Below are 19,946 nucleotides of genomic sequence, written 5' to 3' on the forward strand. Positions count from 1 at the left end.
CCCCTTGGATCCACTGCTTACTGCTCACTTGGATGTCTGGGCATGCCTAGTGCAGCATAGAAAGGAGCTCAGTGAGCACATTGGGCTTCAGCTTTGTTGGGCGCAGGCGCTCAACATACCATACCCCACCCGGGACTAAGGACCACGCCAGCTTCCGCAATGCGCTACGTCCCTCTTTAAATTAGCCAACCCGTGCGCACTTCGTGCTCACTCCGTACTCTGTGGCAACTCCTGATTGGCCACAGCTGGATATAGTAACCAGAGCCTGCGTCCCATTCCCGCCCTGCTTCCTCGTGGCAGCCTGTGATTGGTCACGGCCAAATATATAAACCAGAGCCCGCGTAAATAAACCAGCAGTTAACTGTCATCCACAAAAGCGTCTCCTGTCTCCTGTTTCATTGGAGCTGCGCCGGTCAAGCTTTCCCCCCCACCCTTTTCCTTCCTCTTCCTAGTTTTATTTTTCCTTTTGGTTACTGCCTTGGTTAATAAGAATCATTATCCATTCATCTGGCCCTCTCCATGTTGTCATATTCTAGCATCTGACCTGATATCTCTGCAGAAACTCTGCACCCAGCACCCTAGCAAGCTGCCATTTTTTTCTCCTCCATCCTTGTCTTCTGTTGTATATCAGTTTCTTTCACTTGAAGTGGCTTCTCTGATTCTTGTTCATAATAGATACAAGTTGGAATGAAGTTTCTTGTGTATGAAACCAGTATCAAGTTAAGAATTGCTACCTGTCAAGAACTCCTGCATAGAAGATCATTTTGGAGATACTAAGAAATTAATATTGGAAATGTTCTATATATCCCAAACATAAATACATTGGAATATGCAAGGTATGTGTATCAAAGACTTTTCTTTTAAAAATATCCTTATTAGACTATTTGAAGACCATTCTGAGAAATTGTATTCAAAAGTGTTCTTCCTTGAACTATAGTCAAAGAGCAAGTTTTTTTATTCAAAGTTTATACTGAGCTATGTTCTCTATTGCCTTCTTTCTTGTATTTAAAGTTTAGTAAAAAAATGTGTGCTGCTTTTGTTCTTACTACTTTAAAGCAACATGAAAAACAGCAGGAATAGAGAGGCCTACTGATACTGATAAAAATATGTTTATATAGTTAATGTGTAGTAAAAGGTGATGGTCATAGTTGAGTCATTATTTTACTATGAACATGGAATTTATTTCTATCAGGTATAGTGAGAAATGGCTATCACAAAAAGTTGTTTCAAATCAATAGTTTTCTAAAAACAAGAGGAGCATCTTGTCATTGAGTCATATGGAAAAACAGCACAGTCCTCAAGGAGGTAAAAAGGAGGATGAGGAGATGTGGAATAAGTTTTATTTGACCTCTCTGGCAATGAATGGGGAAAGTAAGGTTAATAAGTTTAGAACAGGCTAGTTTGAATAATTTTGATAGGAAAATCAGGGCCTTCCTTATCTGGCTCTGCAGTAGGTAAATAATGGTTTAGAGTATAAGACCTGTAAAAGATGTGGTTTTGGGATATGTTCTTTGGCTTGGCTGGTTTGTACACAAGATACTTGTCTCTAGGAATTGGCTAACCCTAGGATGCGAAGTCTCTTCAGATCCAGCAAGGCACCTATTCCTCTTCCCATGGGGGAAAGCATAAGAATTGAGAGCCTAGTCCACTGACCTGGCCAACACTGAAATAACACTTGCCCCTCAAGGTAGTGGATCCTCTCCCAAGATGGCTGATAGAGTAGACTCAGGGTTTAAGCCCCTATCAAACCATCATCATATAAAACCATACTTAATACAGGTAGTAAACATTTAAAATATAGCTCTTAGAAAAGCAACATCAACCACACACAACTAAATGGTAGCATTTGTTGGATTTGTAAGTGTTTAAACAAACTCATGTTAATATAGTCTGTTGCAAAGGATAAATTCTCTGGCATTGCTATCCAGAAGGACTTGACTTAGAAGTTTTAGCAAGATGATTGTCAGTGAATCATGATGGCAGTTCAGTGTAATCACTGGGTATTGGGAATGGATTTCAGTTATGATCAATGTTTAGTATTTTTCTTCCTCTGTATGATTCATTTTTATTCTGTGTATGAACTACTCATGAATGTACAGTTGTCTTTATAGGAATAAAATGTTACCTACTATACATTAAAGAATGCAATGAGGAATTAAAATGCTTCTTAAGAATTTGGGAACATAAAAATTTTACTTATGAGTGGAGATCTGTCATGGCTGAGTAGGTGGCTACAGCTAGGGTGAAAGCCTCCCTTCTAATGTATGCACCAGAATAAAGTAGATATACTAAGGCAGAGCAGGTAGAGAAAACCAGAGACAGGAAGGATGAAGGAAAGAGAAACTCACTGGGTGAAAGTCCATTATACAGGGAATTTAGGAAGGGAAGCTGGACTGCCCCAGGATAGCAGCACCACTTTAACCCTGAGTCTACTCTATCAGCCATCTTGGGAGAGGATCCAGTACCTTTAGGGGCAGGTGGTACTTCAGTGGTGGCCAGGGCAGTGGACTAGGTTCCCAATTCTTCTCGCTTCCCCCATGGGAAGAGGAACAATGTCGGTGTGTTAATCACAAACTAGGACACCAGAGAAACTGAAACTGACCAGTGTTGTTTAAGAAGTTAAAGACAGGCCATTGGTGAATTTGAAAACAAGTGTGCAATTCTGAATATAGACACAAATAAAGAAAAGTGGTTTGGGACCTGTGCATGCAATCAACATTTGTGAGAAGTGAGACTGTTGGTAGAGAAGAGACCATGTTGATCCAGAAATCAGTACGTGTCCATTCCTGCTCCCAACACTTGCATGATGTCCCTATGGCACAGCCTGTGTGCTGCTCATAACCCATCAGCAGACACCCACATGGGAGCCCTCGGCATCCCCTGCTGGGGGCTGTTAAACACAATGAGCACCTGAACTTGAAACCAAACTGATTAGAAGAGGTGAAGAATGTCACTATATGTTGGTTAAAGAAACAATTCAACATGAAGTAATAGCAATTATAAATATGTATACACCAAATATTGGTATGAAAACTATAAGACCATCATTGTTGGATATAGAAGATAAGATAAACATCAAAACCATGAAATACCTTATTGTGACAAATAGACACATCAATTAGACAAAAAGATCACATAAAAATATCAGAGTTGAAACTTATCTCCCAACAATGGACTTAGTAGTGTCTACAGTAGGTTCCACCCAATGACAACAGCATAATGCATCTTATTCTCAGAAAATACATAGCTTTCTCCAAAATAGACTACATACTAACCTATAAAGGAGACTTAAAGGTATATACAAAAGAATTGAAAATACCCTATGCATATCATCAGATCATAATGCAATGAAATTAGATATCAGTGGCAAAGGAACCTCAGAAATTATGCAAACATGTGGAGATTTAAATAACAGTGAGTCACAGAAACACTCAAGGAAGAAATTAAGCAGCTCCTAGAATCAAAAAATAATGCCAGCAGAATGTACCAGAATCCATAGGACACAAGAAAAGCAGAACCAACAGGGAAATTTGTAGCTGTGGCTGCTCATATCAGAAAAACAGAGCTGGTCTAAGTAAAACAAAATAAAACAAAACAAAACAAACAACAACAACAACAACAACAACAACAAAAAACCCCACAAAAAACCTCCTAGTGATTCATAAGACCCAAGTAAAAACAAGAACAATCTAGGCAAACCTAGCATATAGAAGGAAATTATGAAGCTCAGGGAAGAAATAAAAGAAATAGAAACTAAAAAATTACAAAGGAACAATGATTTGAAGAGTTGGGAGACAAGTTGTTAGCCTAATTGATTCAAAAGAAGGAAAGAAACACCCCAAATCAGTGTAATTAGAAATGAAAAAGGTGACCTTTCACAGACTGTCAGGGAAGAGAACAAGAAGTCACCAAGAAGCAAACCCTCAGTGTGAACCAATGCCATGCATGGGTAGTGGCTTCTGGGCTGACAGTCAGACCCCAGCCTTTTCCTGTGAATCAGTGCCATTCTTGGACTGTAGGGGAAGAGAACAAGAAGTCACCAGGAAGCAAGTGCTCCTTGCAAATCAGTGCCATGCACGGGCCACTCCCACTGGGGGGACAGCCAGACCCTAGTCCCTTCCAGTAGAGTTGGGAAACAATAACAACCAACCTCCCCACCAACCCCCACCCCTGCAAATTACCGGCTAATCCAGGGAAACACAGGCTGTGATTGATAGCTATTGAGATGAAATGCAATTGGATGCTGGTAGTATTTGGTGTTTCACTGACTTTGCAGGTCTAGGACTGGTGGTCTGATCATCTCTTTAGAGGATAACAGTACACAGTGTGGCAGCTATAGGGTCTGTCCTTCTGAGGGTGGTAGCTGTTGTTAATTCCCTATTATCTTGCTTTGAAGTTCTGTATCATTTTCATTGTTTTGTTGCATTGGGTTTTATTTTATTTTGTTTGATTTTGTTATATCTGATGGCACAGACAGCTATTCCAAAGATAGCACACTATATTATGGTAGCCATTTTGGATTTACTCTTGTCTTGTTTAGAAGTCCTTTATTGATTTCATTGTTTTGTTTTTATTGGTTCTGTTCTGTTTGATTTTTACTGTGTCTGAAGTTATGGGCAGTATTTAAGACACAAGAGGCATTATGGTAACCATTGTTGATTTTGTATTCTTTTGAAGCCTATGTCACTTACACTGGTTTGCTTTGATTCACTTTATTCTGTTTTATTGTGCTTAGTTTTATTCTCTTTAAAGCATGAAAAATGTGACATCATGGAACTCTAGAAGATTATTAGTAACTACTTCAAAAATCTGTACTCAAAAAATTTGGATCTAGAAGGAATAGATACATTTGTAGATACTTATTAATTACTAAAACTGAACCAAGAAGATAAGAAAGCTGAAGAGTATAACAACTGGCATTAAAATTAAGGCAGTAACAAAAATGTACCAACTAAGAAAAGCCTAGGACCTTATTGCTTCACAAGTGAATTCATAAGAACTTCAGGAAACACCTAGCATGAATACTCCTCAAACTCTTTAATGAACTTGAAAACTAAGAAGCAATTGCTGGAAGTTAGCATTTCCTCAATTCAAAAGCAGATAAAGACTCAACTAAAGAAGAAAATTGCTAATTAATTTCTATAAATAAAATAGATGCAAAGATCCCAGTAACATACTGGCAAGCAGAATGCAACAAAACATTAAAGAGACTGCTCATCATGTGAAGGAGGCTTCCTCCCAGGGATGCAAGGAGACTCAACACATGCAAACTCAAACAACATAAAGTATTGTATAAACAAAAGCAAGGACAAAAATCATATAATTATCTCAATACATGCATAAAAAAATTTGACAAACCCCAAAATTCATTCATGCTTTTAGCTAAGAGTTTGCTTTGCATCTTAGGACATGAGGCTTCCTTTGGAATGGTGGTGAGTTTCCAAAAGCAATCTCCCCAAAAGAACCAGGTGAGATCTGCATCTTTGTCATGGCTTAGCCTCAGAAGTCCCATAACATCACTTCTTCAGTGACAACCTTGTCCAGTTTCAAGAGCTGGAAGGGGGTGTAGATGCCACTACTGATGGGGAGTGTCAGAGGTAGAGTTTAAGAGGAGCCTATCATAGGAGAGAAGTTGCATCTTCTTTGGAAAAATGCAAGTGGCCACAGTATGTGTCCCCACTCTGAGATGTGGGGTTAAGTGCCTTCACTGCTTGGGCATGTACCTGAGAAACTTGTCCTTATTCTTCAGGAGACATGTGCATAAGTGTTCAGAGCAACAGTTGTTTGTTTTTTGTGGGAATTGTGCCCAGGGTTGCTTTACTACTGTAAGTTATTTTCCCTACCTCTTAGCCACCCTTCCCTTTTTGAAATGCAGGGCTTGATAAATTGCCCAAACTGACCTCAAACTTATGATCCTCCTGCCTTAGCCTTCTAAATAGCTTGGATTATAGGCATATGCCAGTGTACCTACCTCACAAAGTATTTTTAGCAGCAAAAATATGGAGGAAAGTCCCCAAATGTCCACAGCCACATGGATAAATGAAGTGAGATATCTCATATAATGGAATACTATGCAGGACCCAAAATACATGGATTGCACTGTGGAGCTATATGGCCACTTCAGACCTAGCAGGATGAATAGAAGAAGCAAGTCACAGAAGACTATAAGATGTGATTCTGCTTATACTCAACAGAGACAGCTAGGAATTGTCTCCTATAGCCTCCTCCATAACATGATCTTCAAGATATCCAGTGGGCCTCTAGACCTTATCCTGCCTAAGGTTCAGCTCTTGCCTTCCTTCCAAATCTTCTCTGTTTTCCTCCATCTGTCATGAGAAGAATATGTCTCTTGGAAGGACTTGAACTTTCAGACACACTGCCTGTGACATGCCCTTGTTTGAAAATAGTTTTTGCAAACAAAATCAAGATCAGATCCTAAGGTTGGGTCCTAATCCAGTGACTCACAATGTTATGAAAAGAGGAAATTTAGACATAAACACACAGTGGGAAAACAACCTTGAAATGGTAGAACCAGAGCCTGGGGTGACACAGCCATGAGCCAAGGAAGGGATGGTGGCTGCCTCTAGTGGTGGGAGGAGGCAAGAAGGGCCCTCTCTAGGAGTAGAGGAAGCAAACCCTGCCCACATCTGGATTTCAGACTTCTGGTCTCCAGAACAAGGAGAAAAGAAATTTACATTGTTTAAGGTACCCAATCTGTGGTCCCATGTCACAACATCATGGGACACAAATGCACTCTGTCAACTATCAGCACCTTCCTGCTGGGCAGCCATTATGACCCTCAGAGACACATCAGCAAATGCCATGAACCCACCCTTCACAGTGCACCCATCACCAGTTCCTCTCATCTGGTGCAGCCAGTACCCTGAGCATTGCTGCTTCTCACTCTGCACCTATCTGTTTCTCTAAGTAGCAGCATCATGACTCTAGAATGCCTGTGATGAGCACCTCCTTGACATCCCATCTTCGTCCAAACAAAAGCCAAAGTCTCAGCTCAATAACAACAACCCCCCCCCCACATATGCATGCACACATGCACATGTACAATTGAAAATGAATAAGAAACTTACTAGACTGCTTCCCAAAGATGTAGCAATGACCTGTAAGGTATGAAAAGGAAATGAAGTATCATCAGCCACCAGGGAACCACAAATGAAACCCAAAGCAAGATACCAGTGCATACCCACCAAGATGTGATCATGGAAACCCAGAAACCCACATCCACAGCTATTCTGGAAAATGCTAAGTACCTTTTAAAACATTAAACATGGACTTTTCATAGAATGCAGTCAATGGAAAGAAAGAGAATGGGAGAAAAGACAGAAACCAAAATTTCGAAGCCTGGGAAGTCTGGGTGAAAGAGTTTTCAGCACAATAAAAGAGAGAATATAAATTAAAAATAGCCTTTACTCCAAGGATGTGGAGAGAACCACATGACCACCAATGGCCTGGCTTTCTCTGCTGGAACATGGAGTATGGGATTATACATAACCTCTGACCAGAGGTGGCACTTAGGGTGGACATTTATGAGGCTCGAGGAACTGATTGGAGTTTTCTTTGTGTGCAAACAGGAAAGGGAGGTGCAATTAAGGCTGAGCAAGAAACAGGAAGTGGTAGGGAGTCCTGTTTTGGCCTTTGGTCTTGTTAGAACACTGCCATAATTTCTACTAAGGCAAGAACATTTCACTGGGAAGATGGCAGAATAGTAAGCAGTAGAGTAAATAGCCTCTCTGAGAGAAACAGTCCAGATGCTGGAATATAGCATCCTGGAGAAGACAAGAAGGAAAAAAGTGGGTCCCTTCAACCCAGGAAGAAATTAAAAGTGAGAATTGAAGCCCACTGAGGAGGAAGAAGAAGAAGAAGAAGAAGAAGAAGAAGAAGAAGAAGAAGAAGAAGAAGAAGAAGAAGAAGAAGAAGAAGAAGAAGAAGAAGAATTTAAACAGAAGCTGGTGGTAATTGGTGGCACTTTCACCAGAGCTGGAACTACCTTGCCAGAAGTGCTGCTGGAACCTGGAGAGGCATGGGCACAGTGAAGCTGGTGGCTAGCAAGCCCAAAACCTTGGTAGGGAGATGTTGTGGCAGAGAGGAGCAGTGGACCAGAGAACTGCACTGACTGGTGGTGAGTGTGTGAGACTCAGTTCTCCTGTGGGAGTGGGAGATTGGCTGGATGCCATTTTGGAGTTGGGGAGGCTAAGTCTACAGACAGCACTGTAGATGGTTTCATTCAGCCATTCCTAGCTCAGAGCAGACTGGTAGAAGTTACTTGAACTGAGTTCCGCCCTTCTGTGTGATCCAATAGCCACTGCCAAGGTTTCCTTAAAGCTATCCCTAGCCAACCACACCTGTCCCACACACATTAATGTGGTGAAGACTCCCTGTGGTTAAGCAGCTCAGAAGGGCAAGGCCAGCCTGCTCCACCCCTGTTTACATTCCTGTAGCCACCAGCAAACTGGGGAAAGCAACAAACAGCATAAATACTTAGCCAACACACTTCAGAGTAGTTACAACCGATACAGAAAGTGCCGGAGACCTTGCTACTCACTTGTCCAGAAGAAACCAGGAATGTGACAAGAGGAAGAAGCAAAAGGCAGTCTCTGGTCTGCAACCCAAGCAGTATTGGTCCAGGAGAGGTAAACACAGAAGAGGTCAGGAGTTGCACACCTGCAGTTTTTGAAGCAATAGCAACTGAAATAAAGAAACAACTCCATGAAGCTATAAAAGAACTTAGAACAGAAATACTATTACAGGTAAAAGAAGATATGAGAAACATAATAAAAGAATTTCTAAGCACCTCTAAAGAAGACATAGATGAAAAAATAGAGGAGCATAGAAAAAGGCAAGAAATCTTCAATGAAGAATATTAAAAAAATTTAGAACACATGAAACAGATCCAAAGAGATTACTAGGAAATTAAAAACTCCAGTGAAAGCTGGCAAAACTGCTTGAAAGAACCTAAAGATAGACTATCAAGCCTTGAAGATAGATTTGCAGCTTGTGATGTGAAAGGAAAGATCTCTTAAAAATAACAAGGAACCAGGAACTAACAATTCAAAGGCTAGAAGATGACAAAAGGATCTATAACTTAAGAATAAAAAATGTGAGTGAAGAAGCCAGAGTAAACACAAATGAAATGCAAAGGCTATTTATAGAAATAATTAAAGAGAACTTTCCAAGCAAAGGAAAATGAAATGATATTCAGATATATGAGGCATACTGAACTCCAGCCAGCTATAACCAAAATAGATCTACATCCAGACATACAATAACCAAAATCCCAGAAATTCACCACAAGAACAGAATACTAAAAGCTGTCAGAGAAAAGAAACAGATCACCTATAAAGGAGAACTATCAGAATCATGGGAGACTTCTCGACACAAACCATCAAATCAAGAAGAGCTTGGAGTGAAGTATTCCAAGTCCTGAAAGAAAGTAACCTCCAACCCAGATTGATGTATCCCGAATAACTATCTCTCAAAATTAATGGAGAAACAAGATACTTCTATGACAAAGAGAAATTGGAGGAGGAGTTGGTGAACACCAAACCAACCCTACAAAAAATACTGAAGGACATTCTAGAGAGAGAAAAAAATACCACAGTTTCAGAAATAGTGACAGAGAGGTCTCACTGAACAGGGTAGACAGTGAAATGAAGGAGGAAAATAGACAATGAATGGCAGAAAAATAACATGGCAGAGATGAGGCAGAGAAGGTTGGCTATAATCCCTAATATCGATTGCCTCTATTCATCAATAAAAAGAAACACAGGCAGAGTGGAATAGGAGATAGGGTCTATCAATATGTGCTATATAAGAAATACAATTAACCTGAAAGATGGTTTATAGACTGAACGTCAAAGACAAGAAAATCATTCTCTGTTTGACAGGGAACCAGATAAAAGTGGGAGTAGTTTGCCCATCAGCTGCAGATTTGCTAGAAAGCCATAACACTTTGATACAATGGAAAACTACTCAGCTATAAAGAAAGAAAACCCTGAGGCTCTTGTAGGTAAATGGATACAACATGAGATTATGCTCAGGGATAAAACGTTTCAGAATCACTTAGGTGAATAGTGGGCTCCCTCCCTAATCTAAAGACTAAAGGAGTTAGTGGGATGCAAAATGTACAATGCAAAATGTACAATGTACAATACAATTGTGAAAGTACTTGTGAAAATACATTGGGAAAGTGAAAAGGGAGGAATTGTCTAAAAAGGGAAGGCAGTGGCCATTGTTAATCTTTTATCATGATTTAAAACCTATATTGTTTCCATCATTCCATTTAGTTTTGGTTTTATTCTGTTCCAGTTTGTCTACCTGTATTAGATTTGATGGCATGGACAGATATTCCAAAGATAGCAGAATATATTATGGTAACCATTTTTGATTTCCTGTTGCCTTGAAGCCCTGTATTGCTTTCACTGTCTTGTTTTTTTTTTTTTTTTTTTTTTTTTTTGCAAGAAATTTTTTTTTATTTAAGAGGAAAAAGAGAAAAACACAAAACAAAACAAAGCAGTGTAAGGTTACACATAATACAGAACTACAAAAAAAAACATAACAGTAAGAAATCACCTGTTAATAGATTATATATTATCATCTTGGAAATAGTTGCTCAAATCACAGTATCAAAGAATACAAAGTAGACATTCAAACAGAGAGACTGCAAACAGCTGTGTTCAATGATCCAAAAACATTAATATGGTCAGCTATTTAACATCCCTAAACACACTTGCCGTTATATCCGTTAGAGCTCTTTTTTTTTCCCTCCCTCTCTTTTTTACAACAAAATTTACACATTTTGGATTTTATTACTCCTTAGTTCTTATTACTTTTTTTGGGGGGGGAGAGAATAAAGTCAAATATGGCAAAACAAAGCTGTAAGTCAAAACCAAGGATAGACATAGCACATGATGTAGAACAGAGTACAAGGTTATTAACAATGGTTATCAACATTGTCTCTTGTTTCCTTAAAAGGAATTGTCTATCTCATTAGATATTATAAAGTTGGACAAAACTGATTTTATTCTATTCTGTTTTGTTTGATAGTATTAAGTTTGAGAGTATAGGCATCTAGTTTGAAGACAATAAGATTCATTATGATAGCCATTCTGGTTTGACTATTATCTTTTTTTTGAACTCCTGTAATGTCTCCAATGTTTTGTTTTTATTGGTTTTGCTCTGTACAGTTTTGTTCAATTTTATTATACCTGACGATATGAGCAATTCTTTTGAAGATAGCAAGAGGCATTATGGTAACCACTATTTATCACTTTATATTTTGTTTTATGTCATGTACCATGTCCATACTTTTGTTTTGACTGACTCTACTTTGTTTTGTCACATTTGGTTTTATTTTCTTCAAAGTAAAATTATAAACAAAAAATTTTCAAAAAAAAAATGAGTGCAGTCAGTGCCTAAAAAAAATGGAAAGATAAGTCTTATGTGAAATCATTATGGGAACATATGTAGATGTGGTATACACAAATGCTAAACCATGAGGACATCAAGCATAGTGTGTCCATAAATGGAGTATAAAGTGACAACACAGATGAACAAAGCCAAGACATATGTCAAACCAGGAAGTACCTTGAAGACCTTGTGCCCAGTGAGAGGAACCAGACACAAAATCAGCAGGGAGAGTCTTGGAGGCAAATCTGTAGATACTGAGCAGGCAAGGCTGTAGTGCAGATGAGGGTTGAGGGCATGCACATTATTCTTCAGGTGACCATAGGCATCAGCACAGTGGAGATACCTCTTCACCAAAGCCACCAAGTTGCATGTGGCATGTAGGTGAGCTATATGCAAACTAAGATGTCTTAAAATAATTACAACAATGAAACAAATAATTTCAACAATGAAAGTTAAGAATAAAACCATAGACATCATGTTCAGGAAGAGATGGTGTGGATGGATCTCTGTATTCCTACAGCTAGATACAACTTTTAAGTGACACATCAGGCAATTACAGGACTCTGAGTGGAGAGAGGAGAGAATCAAGTGGGCCAGCGGCCAAGGACTGGGCAAGCCCAACAGTCTGGGCCATGAGGCCCAGATCTCATTATCCTCCTACTGGTAACAGAAGGAGGCCAGGTCTGGCACCTCCTTGGTCTCCCACCCAGTTCCTGGGCACCTCATAGGCCCTACCACTGGAAAGTCAGCAGGATGGTTAGAAACCTGCAAGTACCACATCTACACATGGGCCTGGCATAACCACTCCCCATTCAGCAGCAAGGGACAGCCCAGGTAGCACCTCTTTTCTCATAAAATGGGACCCAAAGAATCAAGTGGGTGCCTCTGTGGCACCAACTAAATAGAACAGAGCAAGGATAAGAGGGCTTTGAAAACTAGGGCACCATCAGATACATACCTGTACTGCACCTACCCAGTGCATCCTGGCCAGATGTCAGGGAGTACCAAGACTCCTAAAAAGTGTCCAAGCTTCCCAGGCTATAATTATAAGATGAAATTATCTGACAAGGATTATAGAGAAGACATAAAAAATACCTCAACAGGAAATTACAAACAATCTTGAAACAAGACAAAATAGAAAATATTAATTAAACCCAACCCAACCCAACCAACAGCCAACTATTTGTTTGTGTAAGAATCAAATGGACAAATTTAAGGCTTTGAATCCAGGGAACTGGGGCTGAGCAAGATGAGTTCAAGCACACAGGTGCAGGCCTGGAGAGAGATTAAGATCATTGCTCCCAGTGGTGAAGTGCCTACCTAGCTTCCAGCCACACTAGACTAGGCTTGGGAGGTTTCACAAGCCAGATTAGACCACACCCAATGAATTTCTTCAATCAGGGGAGCTGAAGGCTCCCTAGCTGAATTCCAGCACATCAGTTCTAGCCCGGGGAGATTTTTGGACCAACACTTATAGTGGTTAGGAGCCTGCCCAGCTTCCTGGAACACTGGAGGTGACAAGGGAGGCCCTGTGGGCCTGACTGGACCATGCTCAGCAACTTCCATTCAGTTCTAGGAGCTGACAACATAGAAGAGGACTTCCAACAGGCCAAGGGTAAACTTTGGAACATCACTTGAAACACAGAAATATAGGAAAATGACAAGACAAAATTCCAAAATGCAATCTTAAACATCCTGCTCATTCCAAGAAAGCCTAGGAGCCATGTACATAGAAGAAAATATATGCCATACACCTGAAATACCTGAAATAATAGCAACTGAAATAAAGAAGCAAATCTGGGAAGCTAAAGGAATTCAAATTAGAAATAATCCCTAGGTAAAAGAAGAAATGATAAAAGTAGTGAAAGAAATGTGGAACACATCTAAAAAAGACACAGTTAAAAAATCAGAAGAACAATACCAAAACATAGAATCCCTGGATGAACAATATAAGAAACAAACAATAGATGAAACAGATTGAAAGAGATATATGGGAAATAAGAAATTCCACTGAAAGTTGTCAAAACTGCCTCAATGCAAGTGAAGATAGAATTTCAGACATCAAAGAACAGATTGTGGCTAGGGAACAGGAGAGGAAAGATCTTTTGAAAGTAACAAGGTCCTAGGAAATAACAATTCAACAGCTGCAAGATGATTCAAAGGTAAACAACATAAGATTGATAGGAATAAATGAAAAAGAAGGGGACATCAGAAATGATATTAAGAGGCTATTTACAGAGGTAATAGCTGAAAATTTCCCAAACACGAGAATGAAAGTGACATACAGATTAGTGAAGCATGTAGAAATCCAAATAGCCATAACCAAAATAAAACTACGCCCAGACATATAATAATCACTATCCCAGAAATCCAACATAAGAATAGAATACAAAAAGCTGTTAGAGACAAAAGACAGATCACCTATAAAGGAAAACATATCAGAATCACAGCAAACTTCTCAACACAAATAATGAAGTCAAGAAGAGCATGGAGCAAAGTAGTTCAGATCCAAATAGAAAACATAGACTGATGTACCCTGCAAAACTGTCCTTCAAAATGGATGGAAAAATAAGATACTTCCATGACAAAGAACAGCTAAGAACTTCATGATCACCAAACCAATCTTACAAAGAATACTGAAAGACATTCTAGATATACATAGGAAAAAACCACTAAGCAAGGCAGAAAATTAAACAGAATGGAAAGGTAAACATGCAACAAAAAAAGATAACATGTCAACAATAAATCAATATACAGCAGTTATAACCATTAAAGTAAATGGTCTCAATTCACCAATTAAAAGAAACAGACTGGCAGAATGGATCAAGAAACAATATCCAACCATGTGCTGTCTACAAGAAACCCATATAACCCAAAAGAAAAATCACAGACTGAAAGTCAAAGCATGGAAAATAATACTTCATGCAACAGGAGCCAAACAAAGTGGAAGTAACTAATCTGTTTGTAGACAATGTGAACTTCAAACCAAGAATGCCCCAAAGAGATAAAGAAGTCACTACATACTAGTTAGGGGGAAACTTCAGGAGGAAAAGATAACAATCTTAAATATACATGCACCAAATTTCAGAGCACCCAGCTATACAAAGCAAGTATTAACAGAAATGAAAAATCAAATAAACAACAACACAATTATAACAGGAGACCTTAACACACCATTGACAACAAGGAACACATCACCCAGACATAAAATCAGCAAAGAAGTAACAGAATTGAATCACACCTGTGAACAAATGGACTTGATAGACATATACAGAGTGTTCCAATCAAAACATCAGAATATACTTTCTTCTCAGCAGTACATGGGACATTCTCTAAAACAGACCATATACTAGCACACAGAATATATTTAAGTAAATGCAAAAGACTTGAAATTATCCCAAGCATATTATCAGATCATTACTCCATGTAACTAGAAATTAATGATAAAAGAAACTTCAAAAACCCCACAACCAAGTGGAAATTGAATAATACATTCTTGAGCAATCAGTGGGTCATAGGGGGAAATTAAAGAAGAAATTAAACAATACCTACAAACAAAAATACAAATACAAATTAGTGGAATCTGTGAAATGCAATTAAAGTGGTCCTCAGAGGAGAATTTATTGCAGAGTTCCCACATCAGAAAAACAGAAAAAACACACATAAACAACCTGAAGCTACACCTCAAACATCTAGGGAAAAAAAGAGCAAGACAGAGCGGAAATTAACACAATAGAGACTAAGAAAACAATCAAAAGAATCAATGAATCAAAGAGTTAAATCCTTGAAAGAATAAATCAAATTGATAAGCCCCTAGCCAATTTTATTTTAAAAAGGGAAGGAAAAGCTCAAATGCATGCAATAAGAAATGAAAAAGGTGAAATCACTACAGACTCTACAGAAATACAGAAGATCATCAGCACCTATTTCGAAAACCTCTACACTCAAAGGTTTGATAACACAGAAGAAATAGACAGATTCCTAGAAACATATGAAGTACCTAAGCTAGGTTAAGAAGATGTAAAACTGCTGAATAATCCAATCTCTATTAATGAAATTGAAAATACGTTTATGTCCTTAGGTACAAAGAAGAGCCCAGTCCCAGATGGATTCACTGCGAAATTCTACAAGAAATAAAAAGAAGACAATACCAACACTCCTCAAACTCTTCAATGAAATAAAAAGGAATGCAATTCTTCTAAATCATTCCTGGAAGGAAATATAATCTAGTACCAAAACCTGAGAAAGACCCAATTAAAAAAGAGAACTACAGGCCAATCTGACTAATGAACATAGATGCAAAAATCCTCAATAAAATATTGGCAAACAGGATGCGGATCATCAATTAGATTATACACTATGACCAACTGGGATTCATCCCAGGCATACAGTGATGGTTCAACATACATAAATCAATAAATGTAATCCACTATATCAATAGAGCCAAAAGTAACAAACACATGATCATTTCTAGATTCAGAAAAAGCTTTTGATAAGGTGCAACATTCATTCATGATAAGACTCTTACAGAAAGTTGGAATAGATGATCATTACCTCAGTATGATAAAGGCCATCTATGACAAACTAGCATCATATGAAATGGCCCAAAACTGAAGGCCTTTACCTTAAAATCAGGCAAAAGAAAAGGATGACCCTTACCACTGCTCCTACTCAACATAGTACTGGAAATACTCCAAAGCAATTAGACAAGAGAGAGAAATAAAAGGAGGAAAATCAGAAAAGAGGAAGTTAAATTATCACTATTTGCAAATGGCATGATACTCTACATAGAAGACCCCAAAACTCCATTGAAAGATTCCTAGATATATTAAATAAATTCATCAATGTAGCTGGATGCAAAATCAATACTCAGAAATCAATAGTATTCCTATACACCAACAACAAAATTCCTGAGAGAGAAATAAAAGATGCCAATCCCTTCATGCTAGCATCCAAAAAAATGAAGTACTTAGGAATTAATCTCATGAAAGAGGTAAAGATCTTTACAGGGAAAATTATAATACTCTGAAAAAAGAAATCAAGGAGGATCTCAGAAAATGAAAAGAAGTTCCTTGTTCATGGATAGGGAGAATAAATATTGTGAAAATGTTCATTCTTCCAAAATGGTTATACAGGTTCAATGCAATCCCATGAAAATACCACTAACATACCTCATAGATCTAGAGAAGTCACTCCTAAAATTAATCTGGAACCAGAAGAGACCTAGAACAGCAAAGGTAATTCTGAGCAGCAAAGGCAAGGCAGGAGGCATCAAAATCCCTGACTTGAAGATATACTACAGAGCTGTTGTAATAAAATCAATATGGTACTGGAACAAAAACAGATCTGATGATCAATGGAAGACTAGAAGATACAACCACAACTACAAACACACTCAACCACCTTATTTTTGATAAAGAGGCCAAATATGTTCACTGGAAGAACAATAGTTTCTTTAATAAATGGTGTTGGAAAAACTGGCTCTTAATATGCCAAACACTAAAACTAGGTCCATGCCTATCACCATGTATTAAACTAAAATCTAAATTGATCAAAGATCTGAATATTAAATCAGAAACACTAAATCTGTTGAAAGATAAATTACATAAAAATCTTGAAGACATAGTGGTAGGTAGAGAATATATTAACAGGAATCAAACCACACGGGATATACTTCCCAAAATTAATAACCAGGATCATGTGTTATTAAAAATTTTCTGCATGTCAACAGAAATCCGCAGCACAGTGAAAAGAAAACCCACAAAGTGGGAAAAAATCTTAGCCCTGTCTCAGGACTAAAATCTTAGAACTGTCCCTCAGACAAAGAACTTCTGTCTAAAACATATAAAGAATTTCAGACTCCTGAAATTCAAATGTCCAATCCAAAGATGGGCATCTGAGATGAATACACAACTCTCAGTTGAAGAAATACAAATGGCAAATAAATACATGAAAAAATATTCATCATTAGTCGCTAGAGAAATGCAAGTTAAAACCACACTGAGATTTCATCTCACTCCAGAAAGAATGGCCAGGATCATGAAAACTACCAACAACATATGCTGCAGAGGCTGTGGGGAAAAAGGAACTCTCCTGCACTGTTGGTGAGAGTGTAGACTGGTACAACCACTGTGGAGGTCACTCTGGAGATTCCTCAAAAAGCTAGGATTGGAAGTCCCATTTGACCCAGCTATTCCACTTCTAGGCTTCTTCCTAGAAGAACTGAAAATATCATATCACAGTGATACATGTGCAATCACATTTATAGTGGCACAATTTGTAATAGCCAGATCTTGGAAAAAATCTAAGTGTCCATCAGCTGAGGAATGGATAAAAAGTTGTGGTATTTTATACAACAGAGTACTACTCAGCTATAAAGAGTGTTCATATTGAGATATTTATAAATAAATGGACACAACTTGAGACCTTACTCATAAGTGAAATAAATCAGACTCATATGTATAAATTCCATATAGTTTCCTTGTAAGAAATAGTAAGAGTACATAAGATTTTATGGTAATCATGATTCCCCATTTACATTGCTTATAAGTCTTATAATGTTTTCATTCATTAGTTGGAATGGTTTTATTCTGTTTTGTTTGATTTTATTATGTGTGATTGTATGAAGAGCTATTTTGAAGAAAACAAGACATTATGGCAGCCATTGCTGATTTAATATCACCTTGCTTTGAAGTCCTACCATGCTTTTGTTCTTCTGTTTCCACTGGTGCTATCATGTTGTACCTTATTAGATTTTAATCTGTATGAGAGTGTAAACAAATTTTTTATTGAAAAGGAGAAAAGATAGTAGCTATTGTTCATTTTCTGCTATTTGGTTCTGAATGCCCTGTAATACTTTCATTCTCTTGGATGGTTTTATGCTATTTTGTTATGTTTGATACTATTGTATGTTAAGGTATGCTCAACTATTTCAAAGAAAGAGACATTATGGTAGCTACTGTTAATATTGGGTTGTCTTGTAGTGAAGTACTCTATTACTTATGGTGTTCTGTTCTAATCTTCTTTGTTCTGTCCTCTTTTGTCTTAATCTCTTTAAAATAAAAAAAGAATCAAATGGAAATCATAGAACTAAAATAAAATAGGCAGGACTGGTTGCAAACAAAACAAAACAGTATTTTAAAAAATAAAAACAAAACCAGTATTTTCAAGGGGAAAAAAGCTGAAAAAGTATTCTTTTAAAATCATAAAGGCAAAAATATCCACTATCAAAACTGTTATTCAGTGTAGTATTCAAAACCTCAGTCAGAACAATCAGATAAGAGAACAAAATTTAAAAAGGTATGGTATAGGAAAGAAGTCAAACTATGTTTATTTTCAAGCTATATTTATTTGCAGATAACATGACCTTTACTCAGAAGACCCAAAAAATTCAATCAAGACTCCTACAACTAATAATCAAATTAAGCAATGGAGTAGGATATGAAATCAACATATGAAAATTATTGGCAATCTTGTGCATCCATAATGAACAATGTCATTCACAATAGCCTGAAAAAATTAATTTTAACAATTAACCTCTGTAAGAAAACTATAGTACTCTGAAAAGGCAGATTAATGAGGCACCAGAAAATAGAAAAACATCCTATTGCTGGGTAGGCAGAAGCAATATTGCCATTATACAAAAACTGATCCTTGGATCTAATGCATTCAAAATTAAAATATTTATGACTTTCTTCACAGAACTAGAAGTTACCCTAAAATTCATTGAAATCAAAAGTGATATAGAATAACTAAAGCAATTCTTAACAAGGGCAAAGCAGAAAGCATCACAATCCCAAATTTCAAGTCATATTACAAAGTATGGTGTTGGAGAAAAGAGTACGTTATTGGCACAAAAACAGACTTGCAAATTACTGGAATAGAATAGAGGGTTTGTATTTATTTTCTATACTATTTAATTGTATTTCATGTATTTGTAAAATTTGTGTTGTTTATCATAATTTTTATTAATGCATGTTTATGATACATAATGTTTATATTCCTTGTATTGAGTTGGTACATGTGTATAATGCATCTTTCCTTTTTTATGCCCTTTCTCTCTCACTCCCCTCCATCTCTTGATCAGTTTCCCATTTGAGAAAGATCTATCTCATTACTTTCTACTATCTTTTATTTTTCTCTTGAAACCGTATGGTTTTTAAGTTTGTATATCTGATGTATTTTCATTTAAATTTATCAAGGTATATCTATTTTTTTTACAAATGACTGAAATTTATTTTTCATTATAGCAGGCTAGTGCTCCATTTTGTGTAAATACCATTTTCTTTCTCTAATCATCTATTTATGAATATATAAGTCACTCCCAACATTCAGCTATTGTGAATTCTGTTGCTATACACATGAATATTCTTGTATCACTGAATATTGTGACATCAACTCTTTCAGAAAGAGATCTAGAAGGAGAATACTTAGATCAAATTCAATTTCTATTTTTAGTTTTTTGAGAAATTGCCATACTGATTTGCATAATGGTTGTATCATGTACTTTTTTGGAATATTAT

General features: G+C 37.4%; 1 long non-coding RNA gene across 1 annotated transcript in view; it reads left to right on the forward strand.

Annotated features, from left to right (window-relative positions):
* The first annotated feature begins 687 nt into the window (after window positions 1–687).
* The window catches only part of LOC134470469 (uncharacterized), a 183,385-nt gene continuing 164,126 nt past the window's right edge, over window positions 688–19,946 (forward strand). Inside the window, exon 1 of the long non-coding RNA XR_010039385.1 lies at window positions 688–836. This is a non-coding gene — a long non-coding RNA (uncharacterized LOC134470469). The remainder of the gene's footprint in view (window positions 837–19,946) is intronic.

This window comes from Cavia porcellus, unplaced genomic scaffold (genome assembly GCF_034190915.1).
Source record: "Cavia porcellus strain 051 isolate PalLab524CR breed Dunkin Hartley unplaced genomic scaffold, mCavPor4.1 scaffold_15, whole genome shotgun sequence".
NCBI classification, from domain to species: Eukaryota; Metazoa; Chordata; class Mammalia; order Rodentia; family Caviidae; genus Cavia; species Cavia porcellus.